Genomic DNA, 18056 nt, shown 5'->3' with positions numbered 1-18056 from the left:
CCCGTGCAGGAATCCGAACACGTACGCTAACGACACTCCCCCGTCCTGGTTTTTCCAGGCTCTTGATACTGCTTGCCAAATTGCAAAGCACCCATTTCTCCCCACTATTCTAATGTCCATGGAGGCAGGTGTTCGAAGAAGTAGAGTTAGTTTGTTTGGGTGCGTGTGTTTGCATGCATGAAAAGTAGACCGAGAAGTCCCTTCGTGGGATTCAGATGGACTCCACGTAAGTCTGGTGTCCAGGAGCCAAGGTCCCGTCGTACCAAACGGCTGCTTCAGTGTGTGAGTGTAGGCCTGTGGCTCTTCGAAAAGGGACAGTGGGCATAGAGTCCCTCAGGTGGCTCTCATATGCTTGAATTCTCCTGTGAGTGAGTTCCTAATGTGGAGCAATTGATCAAGTCAATGCTTCATTCCTACAGAGAGAGAATTCTGCAGTTCTCTTCCTCGACGAGCAGAAGATCAGAAAACCCTTTCCGTTTCCAACCAGATTCTGTGTGCAAAGTGCTCTGGGATCCAGCCTAGGACCTACCTGTACATAGAGATTCACGTCTGCACTGCTGCACAGGTAAGGGAAATCGCCTCCTGCTTTCAGGCGAGCCCTCCGGGCATTAGGATACAGTTTGGACATTTCTTCTTTAGCTTCAGTTGAAAGTGCACTCTGGTCAAACACCTGGAAGAGAACACGAGGCCCAAAGTGTTATTGCAATGTGTTCTTTGCATGTTCAGCCAAGGGCCGCCCCCCCGCCCACACCTTACGCTAACCCCTACTCTCATCCTATCCCGTACACTAACGCTAACACTAAGCCGTCCCCTAACCCGTTGTCATACCCTCAACCCTACCCGAACCCGTTGTCGGCCCCGAAACTGGACCCTACCCCATACCCGTTCCCTTACCCTAATCCGAATTCATACACTACACTAACACAACACTACCATGTACCCTAACAGTACCCTAAAGCAAGCCTGATCCCGAACCCGTACCCTAATACGTCCCCTAACTGTAACCCTTCCCCTTCCCCGAACCATACCCTACTCCTAACCCGTACACTCACACTAACCCATCCCCTAACCCTTACCCTAACTTGGATCCTAATCTGTACCTTCAACCGTACCCATTCCCTAACCCACACACTAACACTAACCCGTAGCCTAAAACGTCCCCTCCACCCTACCCGAACCCGTTGTCGGCCCCGAAACTGGACCCTACCCCATACCCGTTCCCTAACCCAACACGTACCCTAACAGTACCCTAACCTGTCCCCTAAACCGAGCCCGATCCCTAACCCTCTAACCCTCTAACCCTAATCCACATCCTAACCCGTCCCCTAAGACGAAACCCTCCACTAACAAACACTGACCCTCACCGTAATCCGTTTTCGGACCCTAACGCTAACCAATAGACTTCATTACTACCCCAGACCCTAACCCGTACCCTAGCCCAAATCCCTTGTTGGACCCTAAACTGTCCACTGAACCGTCCCTGTTCCCTAATCCTAAGCAGAACCCTCAACCTTACGCTAACCCAGACACGAACACTCATCTGTACCCTAACACGTACCCGGACCCTAACAAGTACTCGAAGCCTAACTCGTTGTCGTACCCGTACCTGGACCCGAAACCTTACCTGTTCCTGAACCCTAAACCCACCCAAAAGCCCTTCCCCTAACTCGTACCCTAATCCTAATCTGTACACTGACCCGTACCCTAACCTGGACCCTGATCCTTGAACTACTCCTAACCTGTACCTGGACCCGAAACCATCTCTCTTCCCTAAGCAGAACCCTTCACCGACCGTACACTCACCCTCACACTAAGCCTTATCCGTAACCTGGACCGTAAGCCTGTCCCGTTGTCGTGCCCTACCTGCACCCTCCACGGTCCCCGCTCCCAGTCCTAAGGCGTCCGTCCCGTGACAGGTCCTCGAACCCCCCACCTCTGGCGCGCCCTGACCTGCACCCTCCACGGTCCCCCGACACGTCCTCGAACCCCCCACCTCTGGCGCGCCCTGACCTGCACCCTCACCCTCGCCCACACACTTACCCGAAGCCTTACGGTAACCCGTGCAGGAATCCGAACACGTACGCTAACGACACTCCCCCGTCCTGGTTTTTCCAGGCTCTTGATACTGCTTGCCAAATTGCAAAGCACCCATTTCTCCCCACTATTCTAATGTCCATGGAGGCAGGTGTTCGAAGAAGTAGAGTTAGTTTGTTTGGGTGCGTGTGTTTGCATGCATGAAAAGTAGACCGAGAAGTCCCTTCGTGGGATTCAGATGGACTCCACGTAAGTCTGGTGTCCAGGAGCCAAGGTCCCGTCGTACCAAACGGCTGCTTCAGTGTGTGAGTGTAGGCCTGTGGCTCTTCGAAAAGGGACAGTGGGCATAGAGTCCCTCAGGTGGCTCTCATATGCTTGAATTCTCCTGTGAGTGAGTTCCTAATGTGGAGCAATTGATCAAGTCAATGCTTCATTCCTACAGAGAGAGAATTCTGCAGTTCTCTTCCTCGACGAGCAGAAGATCAGAAAACCCTTTCCGTTTCCAACCAGATTCTGTGTGCAAAGTGCTCTGGGATCCAGCCTAGGACCTACCTGTACATAGAGATTCACGTCTGCACTGCTGCACAGGTAAGGGAAATCGCCTCCTGCTTTCAGGCGAGCCCTCCGGGCATTAGGATACAGTTTGGACATTTCTTCTTTAGCTTCAGTTGAAAGTGCACTCTGGTCAAACACCTGGAAGAGAACACGAGGCCCAAAGTGTTATTGCAATGTGTTCTTTGCATGTTCAGCCAAGGGCCGCCCCCCCGCCCACACCTTACGCTAACCCCTACTCTCATCCTATCCCGTACACTAACGCTAACACTAAGCCGTCCCCTAACCCGTTGTCATACCCTCAACCCTACCCGAACCCGTTGTCGGCCCCGAAACTGGACCCTACCCCATACCCGTTCCCTTACCCTAATCCGAATTCATACACTACACTAACACAACACTACCATGTACCCTAACAGTACCCTAAAGCAAGCCTGATCCCGAACCCGTACCCTAATACGTCCCCTAACTGTAACCCTTCCCCTTCCCCGAACCATACCCTACTCCTAACCCGTACACTCACACTAACCCATCCCCTAACCCTTACCCTAACTTGGATCCTAATCTGTACCTTCAACCGTACCCATTCCCTAACCCACACACTAACACTAACCCGTAGCCTAAAACGTCCCCTCCACCCTACCCGAACCCGTTGTCGGCCCCGAAACTGGACCCTACCCCATACCCGTTCCCTAACCCAACACGTACCCTAACAGTACCCTAACCTGTCCCCTAAACCGAGCCCGATCCCTAACCCTCTAACCCTCTAACCCTAATCCACATCCTAACCCGTCCCCTAAGACGAAACCCTCCACTAACAAACACTGACCCTCACCGTAATCCGTTTTCGGACCCTAACGCTAACCAATAGACTTCATTACTACCCCAGACCCTAACCCGTACCCTAGCCCAAATCCCTTGTTGGACCCTAAACTGTCCACTGAACCGTCCCTGTTCCCTAATCCTAAGCAGAACCCTCAACCTTACGCTAACCCAGACACGAACACTCATCTGTACCCTAACACGTACCCGGACCCTAACAAGTACTCGAAGCCTAACTCGTTGTCGTACCCGTACCTGGACCCGAAACCTTACCTGTTCCTGAACCCTAAACCCACCCAAAAGCCCTTCCCCTAACTCGTACCCTAATCCTAATCTGTACACTGACCCGTACCCTAACCTGGACCCTGATCCTTGAACTACTCCTAACCTGTACCTGGACCCGAAACCATCTCTCTTCCCTAAGCAGAACCCTTCACCGACCGTACACTCACCCTCACACTAAGCCTTATCCGTAACCTGGACCGTAAGCCTGTCCCGTTGTCGTGCCCTACCTGCACCCTCCACGGTCCCCGCTCCCAGTCCTAAGGCGTCCGTCCCGTGACAGGTCCTCGAACCCCCCACCTCTGGCGCGCCCTGACCTGCACCCTCCACGGTCCCCCGACACGTCCTCGAACCCCCCACCTCTGGCGCGCCCTGACCTGCACCCTCACCCTCGCCCACACACTTACCCGAAGCCTTACGGTAACCCGTGCAGGAATCCGAACACGTACGCTAACGACACTCCCCCGTCCTGGTTTTTCCAGGCTCTTGATACTGCTTGCCAAATTGCAAAGCACCCATTTCTCCCCACTATTCTAATGTCCATGGAGGCAGGTGTTCGAAGAAGTAGAGTTAGTTTGTTTGGGTGCGTGTGTTTGCATGCATGAAAAGTAGACCGAGAAGTCCCTTCGTGGGATTCAGATGGACTCCACGTAAGTCTGGTGTCCAGGAGCCAAGGTCCCGTCGTACCAAACGGCTGCTTCAGTGTGTGAGTGTAGGCCTGTGGCTCTTCGAAAAGGGACAGTGGGCATAGAGTCCCTCAGGTGGCTCTCATATGCTTGAATTCTCCTGTGAGTGAGTTCCTAATGTGGAGCAATTGATCAAGTCAATGCTTCATTCCTACAGAGAGAGAATTCTGCAGTTCTCTTCCTCGACGAGCAGAAGATCAGAAAACCCTTTCCGTTTCCAACCAGATTCTGTGTGCAAAGTGCTCTGGGATCCAGCCTAGGACCTACCTGTACATAGAGATTCACGTCTGCACTGCTGCACAGGTAAGGGAAATCGCCTCCTGCTTTCAGGCGAGCCCTCCGGGCATTAGGATACAGTTTGGACATTTCTTCTTTAGCTTCAGTTGAAAGTGCACTCTGGTCAAACACCTGGAAGAGAACACGAGGCCCAAAGTGTTATTGCAATGTGTTCTTTGCATGTTCAGCCAAGGGCCGCCCCCCCGCCCACACCTTACGCTAACCCCTACTCTCATCCTATCCCGTACACTAACGCTAACACTAAGCCGTCCCCTAACCCGTTGTCATACCCTCAACCCTACCCGAACCCGTTGTCGGCCCCGAAACTGGACCCTACCCCATACCCGTTCCCTTACCCTAATCCGAATTCATACACTACACTAACACAACACTACCATGTACCCTAACAGTACCCTAAAGCAAGCCTGATCCCGAACCCGTACCCTAATACGTCCCCTAACTGTAACCCTTCCCCTTCCCCGAACCATACCCTACTCCTAACCCGTACACTCACACTAACCCATCCCCTAACCCTTACCCTAACTTGGATCCTAATCTGTACCTTCAACCGTACCCATTCCCTAACCCACACACTAACACTAACCCGTAGCCTAAAACGTCCCCTCCACCCTACCCGAACCCGTTGTCGGCCCCGAAACTGGACCCTACCCCATACCCGTTCCCTAACCCAACACGTACCCTAACAGTACCCTAACCTGTCCCCTAAACCGAGCCCGATCCCTAACCCTCTAACCCTCTAACCCTAATCCACATCCTAACCCGTCCCCTAAGACGAAACCCTCCACTAACAAACACTGACCCTCACCGTAATCCGTTTTCGGACCCTAACGCTAACCAATAGACTTCATTACTACCCCAGACCCTAACCCGTACCCTAGCCCAAATCCCTTGTTGGACCCTAAACTGTCCACTGAACCGTCCCTGTTCCCTAATCCTAAGCAGAACCCTCAACCTTACGCTAACCCAGACACGAACACTCATCTGTACCCTAACACGTACCCGGACCCTAACAAGTACTCGAAGCCTAACTCGTTGTCGTACCCGTACCTGGACCCGAAACCTTACCTGTTCCTGAACCCTAAACCCACCCAAAAGCCCTTCCCCTAACTCGTACCCTAATCCTAATCTGTACACTGACCCGTACCCTAACCTGGACCCTGATCCTTGAACTACTCCTAACCTGTACCTGGACCCGAAACCATCTCTCTTCCCTAAGCAGAACCCTTCACCGACCGTACACTCACCCTCACACTAAGCCTTATCCGTAACCTGGACCGTAAGCCTGTCCCGTTGTCGTGCCCTACCTGCACCCTCCACGGTCCCCGCTCCCAGTCCTAAGGCGTCCGTCCCGTGACAGGTCCTCGAACCCCCCACCTCTGGCGCGCCCTGACCTGCACCCTCCACGGTCCCCCGACACGTCCTCGAACCCCCCACCTCTGGCGCGCCCTGACCTGCACCCTCACCCTCGCCCACACACTTACCCGAAGCCTTACGGTAACCCGTGCAGGAATCCGAACACGTACGCTAACGACACTCCCCCGTCCTGGTTTTTCCAGGCTCTTGATACTGCTTGCCAAATTGCAAAGCACCCATTTCTCCCCACTATTCTAATGTCCATGGAGGCAGGTGTTCGAAGAAGTAGAGTTAGTTTGTTTGGGTGCGTGTGTTTGCATGCATGAAAAGTAGACCGAGAAGTCCCTTCGTGGGATTCAGATGGACTCCACGTAAGTCTGGTGTCCAGGAGCCAAGGTCCCGTCGTACCAAACGGCTGCTTCAGTGTGTGAGTGTAGGCCTGTGGCTCTTCGAAAAGGGACAGTGGGCATAGAGTCCCTCAGGTGGCTCTCATATGCTTGAATTCTCCTGTGAGTGAGTTCCTAATGTGGAGCAATTGATCAAGTCAATGCTTCATTCCTACAGAGAGAGAATTCTGCAGTTCTCTTCCTCGACGAGCAGAAGATCAGAAAACCCTTTCCGTTTCCAACCAGATTCTGTGTGCAAAGTGCTCTGGGATCCAGCCTAGGACCTACCTGTACATAGAGATTCACGTCTGCACTGCTGCACAGGTAAGGGAAATCGCCTCCTGCTTTCAGGCGAGCCCTCCGGGCATTAGGATACAGTTTGGACATTTCTTCTTTAGCTTCAGTTGAAAGTGCACTCTGGTCAAACACCTGGAAGAGAACACGAGGCCCAAAGTGTTATTGCAATGTGTTCTTTGCATGTTCAGCCAAGGGCCGCCCCCCCGCCCACACCTTACGCTAACCCCTACTCTCATCCTATCCCGTACACTAACGCTAACACTAAGCCGTCCCCTAACCCGTTGTCATACCCTCAACCCTACCCGAACCCGTTGTCGGCCCCGAAACTGGACCCTACCCCATACCCGTTCCCTTACCCTAATCCGAATTCATACACTACACTAACACAACACTACCATGTACCCTAACAGTACCCTAAAGCAAGCCTGATCCCGAACCCGTACCCTAATACGTCCCCTAACTGTAACCCTTCCCCTTCCCCGAACCATACCCTACTCCTAACCCGTACACTCACACTAACCCATCCCCTAACCCTTACCCTAACTTGGATCCTAATCTGTACCTTCAACCGTACCCATTCCCTAACCCACACACTAACACTAACCCGTAGCCTAAAACGTCCCCTCCACCCTACCCGAACCCGTTGTCGGCCCCGAAACTGGACCCTACCCCATACCCGTTCCCTAACCCAACACGTACCCTAACAGTACCCTAACCTGTCCCCTAAACCGAGCCCGATCCCTAACCCTCTAACCCTCTAACCCTAATCCACATCCTAACCCGTCCCCTAAGACGAAACCCTCCACTAACAAACACTGACCCTCACCGTAATCCGTTTTCGGACCCTAACGCTAACCAATAGACTTCATTACTACCCCAGACCCTAACCCGTACCCTAGCCCAAATCCCTTGTTGGACCCTAAACTGTCCACTGAACCGTCCCTGTTCCCTAATCCTAAGCAGAACCCTCAACCTTACGCTAACCCAGACACGAACACTCATCTGTACCCTAACACGTACCCGGACCCTAACAAGTACTCGAAGCCTAACTCGTTGTCGTACCCGTACCTGGACCCGAAACCTTACCTGTTCCTGAACCCTAAACCCACCCAAAAGCCCTTCCCCTAACTCGTACCCTAATCCTAATCTGTACACTGACCCGTACCCTAACCTGGACCCTGATCCTTGAACTACTCCTAACCTGTACCTGGACCCGAAACCATCTCTCTTCCCTAAGCAGAACCCTTCACCGACCGTACACTCACCCTCACACTAAGCCTTATCCGTAACCTGGACCGTAAGCCTGTCCCGTTGTCGTGCCCTACCTGCACCCTCCACGGTCCCCGCTCCCAGTCCTAAGGCGTCCGTCCCGTGACAGGTCCTCGAACCCCCCACCTCTGGCGCGCCCTGACCTGCACCCTCCACGGTCCCCCGACACGTCCTCGAACCCCCCACCTCTGGCGCGCCCTGACCTGCACCCTCACCCTCGCCCACACACTTACCCGAAGCCTTACGGTAACCCGTGCAGGAATCCGAACACGTACGCTAACGACACTCCCCCGTCCTGGTTTTTCCAGGCTCTTGATACTGCTTGCCAAATTGCAAAGCACCCATTTCTCCCCACTATTCTAATGTCCATGGAGGCAGGTGTTCGAAGAAGTAGAGTTAGTTTGTTTGGGTGCGTGTGTTTGCATGCATGAAAAGTAGACCGAGAAGTCCCTTCGTGGGATTCAGATGGACTCCACGTAAGTCTGGTGTCCAGGAGCCAAGGTCCCGTCGTACCAAACGGCTGCTTCAGTGTGTGAGTGTAGGCCTGTGGCTCTTCGAAAAGGGACAGTGGGCATAGAGTCCCTCAGGTGGCTCTCATATGCTTGAATTCTCCTGTGAGTGAGTTCCTAATGTGGAGCAATTGATCAAGTCAATGCTTCATTCCTACAGAGAGAGAATTCTGCAGTTCTCTTCCTCGACGAGCAGAAGATCAGAAAACCCTTTCCGTTTCCAACCAGATTCTGTGTGCAAAGTGCTCTGGGATCCAGCCTAGGACCTACCTGTACATAGAGATTCACGTCTGCACTGCTGCACAGGTAAGGGAAATCGCCTCCTGCTTTCAGGCGAGCCCTCCGGGCATTAGGATACAGTTTGGACATTTCTTCTTTAGCTTCAGTTGAAAGTGCACTCTGGTCAAACACCTGGAAGAGAACACGAGGCCCAAAGTGTTATTGCAATGTGTTCTTTGCATGTTCAGCCAAGGGCCGCCCCCCCGCCCACACCTTACGCTAACCCCTACTCTCATCCTATCCCGTACACTAACGCTAACACTAAGCCGTCCCCTAACCCGTTGTCATACCCTCAACCCTACCCGAACCCGTTGTCGGCCCCGAAACTGGACCCTACCCCATACCCGTTCCCTTACCCTAATCCGAATTCATACACTACACTAACACAACACTACCATGTACCCTAACAGTACCCTAAAGCAAGCCTGATCCCGAACCCGTACCCTAATACGTCCCCTAACTGTAACCCTTCCCCTTCCCCGAACCATACCCTACTCCTAACCCGTACACTCACACTAACCCATCCCCTAACCCTTACCCTAACTTGGATCCTAATCTGTACCTTCAACCGTACCCATTCCCTAACCCACACACTAACACTAACCCGTAGCCTAAAACGTCCCCTCCACCCTACCCGAACCCGTTGTCGGCCCCGAAACTGGACCCTACCCCATACCCGTTCCCTAACCCAACACGTACCCTAACAGTACCCTAACCTGTCCCCTAAACCGAGCCCGATCCCTAACCCTCTAACCCTCTAACCCTAATCCACATCCTAACCCGTCCCCTAAGACGAAACCCTCCACTAACAAACACTGACCCTCACCGTAATCCGTTTTCGGACCCTAACGCTAACCAATAGACTTCATTACTACCCCAGACCCTAACCCGTACCCTAGCCCAAATCCCTTGTTGGACCCTAAACTGTCCACTGAACCGTCCCTGTTCCCTAATCCTAAGCAGAACCCTCAACCTTACGCTAACCCAGACACGAACACTCATCTGTACCCTAACACGTACCCGGACCCTAACAAGTACTCGAAGCCTAACTCGTTGTCGTACCCGTACCTGGACCCGAAACCTTACCTGTTCCTGAACCCTAAACCCACCCAAAAGCCCTTCCCCTAACTCGTACCCTAATCCTAATCTGTACACTGACCCGTACCCTAACCTGGACCCTGATCCTTGAACTACTCCTAACCTGTACCTGGACCCGAAACCATCTCTCTTCCCTAAGCAGAACCCTTCACCGACCGTACACTCACCCTCACACTAAGCCTTATCCGTAACCTGGACCGTAAGCCTGTCCCGTTGTCGTGCCCTACCTGCACCCTCCACGGTCCCCGCTCCCAGTCCTAAGGCGTCCGTCCCGTGACAGGTCCTCGAACCCCCCACCTCTGGCGCGCCCTGACCTGCACCCTCCACGGTCCCCCGACACGTCCTCGAACCCCCCACCTCTGGCGCGCCCTGACCTGCACCCTCACCCTCGCCCACACACTTACCCGAAGCCTTACGGTAACCCGTGCAGGAATCCGAACACGTACGCTAACGACACTCCCCCGTCCTGGTTTTTCCAGGCTCTTGATACTGCTTGCCAAATTGCAAAGCACCCATTTCTCCCCACTATTCTAATGTCCATGGAGGCAGGTGTTCGAAGAAGTAGAGTTAGTTTGTTTGGGTGCGTGTGTTTGCATGCATGAAAAGTAGACCGAGAAGTCCCTTCGTGGGATTCAGATGGACTCCACGTAAGTCTGGTGTCCAGGAGCCAAGGTCCCGTCGTACCAAACGGCTGCTTCAGTGTGTGAGTGTAGGCCTGTGGCTCTTCGAAAAGGGACAGTGGGCATAGAGTCCCTCAGGTGGCTCTCATATGCTTGAATTCTCCTGTGAGTGAGTTCCTAATGTGGAGCAATTGATCAAGTCAATGCTTCATTCCTACAGAGAGAGAATTCTGCAGTTCTCTTCCTCGACGAGCAGAAGATCAGAAAACCCTTTCCGTTTCCAACCAGATTCTGTGTGCAAAGTGCTCTGGGATCCAGCCTAGGACCTACCTGTACATAGAGATTCACGTCTGCACTGCTGCACAGGTAAGGGAAATCGCCTCCTGCTTTCAGGCGAGCCCTCCGGGCATTAGGATACAGTTTGGACATTTCTTCTTTAGCTTCAGTTGAAAGTGCACTCTGGTCAAACACCTGGAAGAGAACACGAGGCCCAAAGTGTTATTGCAATGTGTTCTTTGCATGTTCAGCCAAGGGCCGCCCCCCCGCCCACACCTTACGCTAACCCCTACTCTCATCCTATCCCGTACACTAACGCTAACACTAAGCCGTCCCCTAACCCGTTGTCATACCCTCAACCCTACCCGAACCCGTTGTCGGCCCCGAAACTGGACCCTACCCCATACCCGTTCCCTTACCCTAATCCGAATTCATACACTACACTAACACAACACTACCATGTACCCTAACAGTACCCTAAAGCAAGCCTGATCCCGAACCCGTACCCTAATACGTCCCCTAACTGTAACCCTTCCCCTTCCCCGAACCATACCCTACTCCTAACCCGTACACTCACACTAACCCATCCCCTAACCCTTACCCTAACTTGGATCCTAATCTGTACCTTCAACCGTACCCATTCCCTAACCCACACACTAACACTAACCCGTAGCCTAAAACGTCCCCTCCACCCTACCCGAACCCGTTGTCGGCCCCGAAACTGGACCCTACCCCATACCCGTTCCCTAACCCAACACGTACCCTAACAGTACCCTAACCTGTCCCCTAAACCGAGCCCGATCCCTAACCCTCTAACCCTCTAACCCTAATCCACATCCTAACCCGTCCCCTAAGACGAAACCCTCCACTAACAAACACTGACCCTCACCGTAATCCGTTTTCGGACCCTAACGCTAACCAATAGACTTCATTACTACCCCAGACCCTAACCCGTACCCTAGCCCAAATCCCTTGTTGGACCCTAAACTGTCCACTGAACCGTCCCTGTTCCCTAATCCTAAGCAGAACCCTCAACCTTACGCTAACCCAGACACGAACACTCATCTGTACCCTAACACGTACCCGGACCCTAACAAGTACTCGAAGCCTAACTCGTTGTCGTACCCGTACCTGGACCCGAAACCTTACCTGTTCCTGAACCCTAAACCCACCCAAAAGCCCTTCCCCTAACTCGTACCCTAATCCTAATCTGTACACTGACCCGTACCCTAACCTGGACCCTGATCCTTGAACTACTCCTAACCTGTACCTGGACCCGAAACCATCTCTCTTCCCTAAGCAGAACCCTTCACCGACCGTACACTCACCCTCACACTAAGCCTTATCCGTAACCTGGACCGTAAGCCTGTCCCGTTGTCGTGCCCTACCTGCACCCTCCACGGTCCCCGCTCCCAGTCCTAAGGCGTCCGTCCCGTGACAGGTCCTCGAACCCCCCACCTCTGGCGCGCCCTGACCTGCACCCTCCACGGTCCCCCGACACGTCCTCGAACCCCCCACCTCTGGCGCGCCCTGACCTGCACCCTCACCCTCGCCCACACACTTACCCGAAGCCTTACGGTAACCCGTGCAGGAATCCGAACACGTACGCTAACGACACTCCCCCGTCCTGGTTTTTCCAGGCTCTTGATACTGCTTGCCAAATTGCAAAGCACCCATTTCTCCCCACTATTCTAATGTCCATGGAGGCAGGTGTTCGAAGAAGTAGAGTTAGTTTGTTTGGGTGCGTGTGTTTGCATGCATGAAAAGTAGACCGAGAAGTCCCTTCGTGGGATTCAGATGGACTCCACGTAAGTCTGGTGTCCAGGAGCCAAGGTCCCGTCGTACCAAACGGCTGCTTCAGTGTGTGAGTGTAGGCCTGTGGCTCTTCGAAAAGGGACAGTGGGCATAGAGTCCCTCAGGTGGCTCTCATATGCTTGAATTCTCCTGTGAGTGAGTTCCTAATGTGGAGCAATTGATCAAGTCAATGCTTCATTCCTACAGAGAGAGAATTCTGCAGTTCTCTTCCTCGACGAGCAGAAGATCAGAAAACCCTTTCCGTTTCCAACCAGATTCTGTGTGCAAAGTGCTCTGGGATCCAGCCTAGGACCTACCTGTACATAGAGATTCACGTCTGCACTGCTGCACAGGTAAGGGAAATCGCCTCCTGCTTTCAGGCGAGCCCTCCGGGCATTAGGATACAGTTTGGACATTTCTTCTTTAGCTTCAGTTGAAAGTGCACTCTGGTCAAACACCTGGAAGAGAACACGAGGCCCAAAGTGTTATTGCAATGTGTTCTTTGCATGTTCAGCCAAGGGCCGCCCCCCCGCCCACACCTTACGCTAACCCCTACTCTCATCCTATCCCGTACACTAACGCTAACACTAAGCCGTCCCCTAACCCGTTGTCATACCCTCAACCCTACCCGAACCCGTTGTCGGCCCCGAAACTGGACCCTACCCCATACCCGTTCCCTTACCCTAATCCGAATTCATACACTACACTAACACAACACTACCATGTACCCTAACAGTACCCTAAAGCAAGCCTGATCCCGAACCCGTACCCTAATACGTCCCCTAACTGTAACCCTTCCCCTTCCCCGAACCATACCCTACTCCTAACCCGTACACTCACACTAACCCATCCCCTAACCCTTACCCTAACTTGGATCCTAATCTGTACCTTCAACCGTACCCATTCCCTAACCCACACACTAACACTAACCCGTAGCCTAAAACGTCCCCTCCACCCTACCCGAACCCGTTGTCGGCCCCGAAACTGGACCCTACCCCATACCCGTTCCCTAACCCAACACGTACCCTAACAGTACCCTAACCTGTCCCCTAAACCGAGCCCGATCCCTAACCCTCTAACCCTCTAACCCTAATCCACATCCTAACCCGTCCCCTAAGACGAAACCCTCCACTAACAAACACTGACCCTCACCGTAATCCGTTTTCGGACCCTAACGCTAACCAATAGACTTCATTACTACCCCAGACCCTAACCCGTACCCTAGCCCAAATCCCTTGTTGGACCCTAAACTGTCCACTGAACCGTCCCTGTTCCCTAATCCTAAGCAGAACCCTCAACCTTACGCTAACCCAGACACGAACACTCATCTGTACCCTAACACGTACCCGGACCCTAACAAGTACTCGAAGCCTAACTCGTTGTCGTACCCGTACCTGGACCCGAAACCTTACCTGTTCCTGAACCCTAAACCCACCCAAAAGCCCTTCCCCTAACTCGTACCCTAATCCTAATCTGTACACTGACCCGTACCCTAACCTGGACCCTGATCCTTGAACTACTCCTAACCTGTACCTGGACCCGAAACCATCTCTCTTCCCTAAGCAGAACCCTTCACCGACCGTACACTCACCCTCACACTAAGCCTTATCCGTAACCTGGACCGTAAGCCTGTCCCGTTGTCGTGCCCTACCTGCACCCTCCACGGTCCCCGCTCCCAGTCCTAAGGCGTCCGTCCCGTGACAGGTCCTCGAACCCCCCACCTCTGGCGCGCCCTGACCTGCACCCTCCACGGTCCCCCGACACGTCCTCGAACCCCCCACCTCTGGCGCGCCCTGACCTGCACCCTCACCCTCGCCCACACACTTACCCGAAGCCTTACGGTAACCCGTGCAGGAATCCGAACACGTACGCTAACGACACTCCCCCGTCCTGGTTTTTCCAGGCTCTTGATACTGCTTGCCAAATTGCAAAGCACCCATTTCTCCCCACTATTCTAATGTCCATGGAGGCAGGTGTTCGAAGAAGTAGAGTTAGTTTGTTTGGGTGCGTGTGTTTGCATGCATGAAAAGTAGACCGAGAAGTCCCTTCGTGGGATTCAGATGGACTCCACGTAAGTCTGGTGTCCAGGAGCCAAGGTCCCGTCGTACCAAACGGCTGCTTCAGTGTGTGAGTGTAGGCCTGTGGCTCTTCGAAAAGGGACAGTGGGCATAGAGTCCCTCAGGTGGCTCTCATATGCTTGAATTCTCCTGTGAGTGAGTTCCTAATGTGGAGCAATTGATCAAGTCAATGCTTCATTCCTACAGAGAGAGAATTCTGCAGTTCTCTTCCTCGACGAGCAGAAGATCAGAAAACCCTTTCCGTTTCCAACCAGATTCTGTGTGCAAAGTGCTCTGGGATCCAGCCTAGGACCTACCTGTACATAGAGATTCACGTCTGCACTGCTGCACAGGTAAGGGAAATCGCCTCCTGCTTTCAGGCGAGCCCTCCGGGCATTAGGATACAGTTTGGACATTTCTTCTTTAGCTTCAGTTGAAAGTGCACTCTGGTCAAACACCTGGAAGAGAACACGAGGCCCAAAGTGTTATTGCAATGTGTTCTTTGCATGTTCAGCCAAGGGCCGCCCCCCCGCCCACACCTTACGCTAACCCCTACTCTCATCCTATCCCGTACACTAACGCTAACACTAAGCCGTCCCCTAACCCGTTGTCATACCCTCAACCCTACCCGAACCCGTTGTCGGCCCCGAAACTGGACCCTACCCCATACCCGTTCCCTTACCCTAATCCGAATTCATACACTACACTAACACAACACTACCATGTACCCTAACAGTACCCTAAAGCAAGCCTGATCCCGAACCCGTACCCTAATACGTCCCCTAACTGTAACCCTTCCCCTTCCCCGAACCATACCCTACTCCTAACCCGTACACTCACACTAACCCATCCCCTAACCCTTACCCTAACTTGGATCCTAATCTGTACCTTCAACCGTACCCATTCCCTAACCCACACACTAACACTAACCCGTAGCCTAAAACGTCCCCTCCACCCTACCCGAACCCGTTGTCGGCCCCGAAACTGGACCCTACCCCATACCCGTTCCCTAACCCAACACGTACCCTAACAGTACCCTAACCTGTCCCCTAAACCGAGCCCGATCCCTAACCCTCTAACCCTCTAACCCTAATCCACATCCTAACCCGTCCCCTAAGACGAAACCCTCCACTAACAAACACTGACCCTCACCGTAATCCGTTTTCGGACCCTAACGCTAACCAATAGACTTCATTACTACCCCAGACCCTAACCCGTACCCTAGCCCAAATCCCTTGTTGGACCCTAAACTGTCCACTGAACCGTCCCTGTTCCCTAATCCTAAGCAGAACCCTCAACCTTACGCTAACCCAGACACGAACACTCATCTGTACCCTAACACGTACCCGGACCCTAACAAGTACTCGAAGCCTAACTCGTTGTCGTACCCGTACCTGGACCCGAAACCTTACCTGTTCCTGAACCCTAAACCCACCCAAAAGCCCTTCCCCTAACTCGTACCCTAATCCTAATCTGTACACTGACCCGTACCCTAACCTGGACCCTGATCCTTGAACTACTCCTAACCTGTACCTGGACCCGAAACCATCTCTCTTCCCTAAGCAGAACCCTTCACCGACCGTACACTCACCCTCACACTAAGCCTTATCCGTAACCTGGACCGTAAGCCTGTCCCGTTGTCGTGCCCTACCTGCACCCTCCACGGTCCCCGCTCCCAGTCCTAAGGCGTCCGTCCCGTGACAGGTCCTCGAACCCCCCACCTCTGGCGCGCCCTGACCTGCACCCTCCACGGTCCCCCGACACGTCCTCGAACCCCCCACCTCTGGCGCGCCCTGACCTGCACCCTCACCCTCGCCCACACACTTACCCGAAGCCTTACGGTAACCCGTGCAGGAATCCGAACACGTACGCTAACGACACTCCCCCGTCCTGGTTTTTCCAGGCTCTTGATACTGCTTGCCAAATTGCAAAGCACCCATTTCTCCCCACTATTCTAATGTCCATGGAGGCAGGTGTTCGAAGAAGTAGAGTTAGTTTGTTTGGGTGCGTGTGTTTGCATGCATGAAAAGTAGACCGAGAAGTCCCTTCGTGGGATTCAGATGGACTCCACGTAAGTCTGGTGTCCAGGAGCCAAGGTCCCGTCGTACCAAACGGCTGCTTCAGTGTGTGAGTGTAGGCCTGTGGCTCTTCGAAAAGGGACAGTGGGCATAGAGTCCCTCAGGTGGCTCTCATATGCTTGAATTCTCCTGTGAGTGAGTTCCTAATGTGGAGCAATTGATCAAGTCAATGCTTCATTCCTACAGAGAGAGAATTCTGCAGTTCTCTTCCTCGACGAGCAGAAGATCAGAAAACCCTTTCCGTTTCCAACCAGATTCTGTGTGCAAAGTGCTCTGGGATCCAGCCTAGGACCTACCTGTACATAGAGATTCACGTCTGCACTGCTGCACAGGTAAGGGAAATCGCCTCCTGCTTTCAGGCGAGCCCTCCGGGCATTAGGATACAGTTTGGACATTTCTTCTTTAGCTTCAGTTGAAAGTGCACTCTGGTCAAACACCTGGAAGAGAACACGAGGCCCAAAGTGTTATTGCAATGTGTTCTTTGCATGTTCAGCCAAGGGCCGCCCCCCCGCCCACACCTTACGCTAACCCCTACTCTCATCCTATCCCGTACACTAACGCTAACACTAAGCCGTCCCCTAACCCGTTGTCATACCCTCAACCCTACCCGAACCCGTTGTCGGCCCCGAAACTGGACCCTACCCCATACCCGTTCCCTTACCCTAATCCGAATTCATACACTACACTAACACAACACTACCATGTACCCTAACAGTACCCTAAAGCAAGCCTGATCCCGAACCCGTACCCTAATACGTCCCCTAACTGTAACCCTTCCCCTTCCCCGAACCATACCCTACTCCTAACCCGTACACTCACACTAACCCATCCCCTAACCCTTACCCTAACTTGGATCCTAATCTGTACCTTCAACCGTACCCATTCCCTAACCCACACACTAACACTAACCCGTAGCCTAAAACGTCCCCTCCACCCTACCCGAACCCGTTGTCGGCCCCGAAACTGGACCCTACCCCATACCCGTTCCCTAACCCAACACGTACCCTAACAGTACCCTAACCTGTCCCCTAAACCGAGCCCGATCCCTAACCCTCTAACCCTCTAACCCTAATCCACATCCTAACCCGTCCCCTAAGACGAAACCCTCCACTAACAAACACTGACCCTCACCGTAATCCGTTTTCGGACCCTAACGCTAACCAATAGACTTCATTACTACCCCAGACCCTAACCCGTACCCTAGCCCAAATCCCTTGTTGGACCCTAAACTGTCCACTGAACCGTCCCTGTTCCCTAATCCTAAGCAGAACCCTCAACCTTACGCTAACCCAGACACGAACACTCATCTGTACCCTAACACGTACCCGGACCCTAACAAGTACTCGAAGCCTAACTCGTTGTCGTAC

Source organism: Pseudorca crassidens, chromosome 4 (genome assembly GCF_039906515.1).
Source record: "Pseudorca crassidens isolate mPseCra1 chromosome 4, mPseCra1.hap1, whole genome shotgun sequence".
NCBI lineage: Eukaryota > Metazoa > Chordata > Mammalia > Artiodactyla > Delphinidae > Pseudorca > Pseudorca crassidens.
This window is presented reverse-complemented; position numbering follows the sequence as displayed.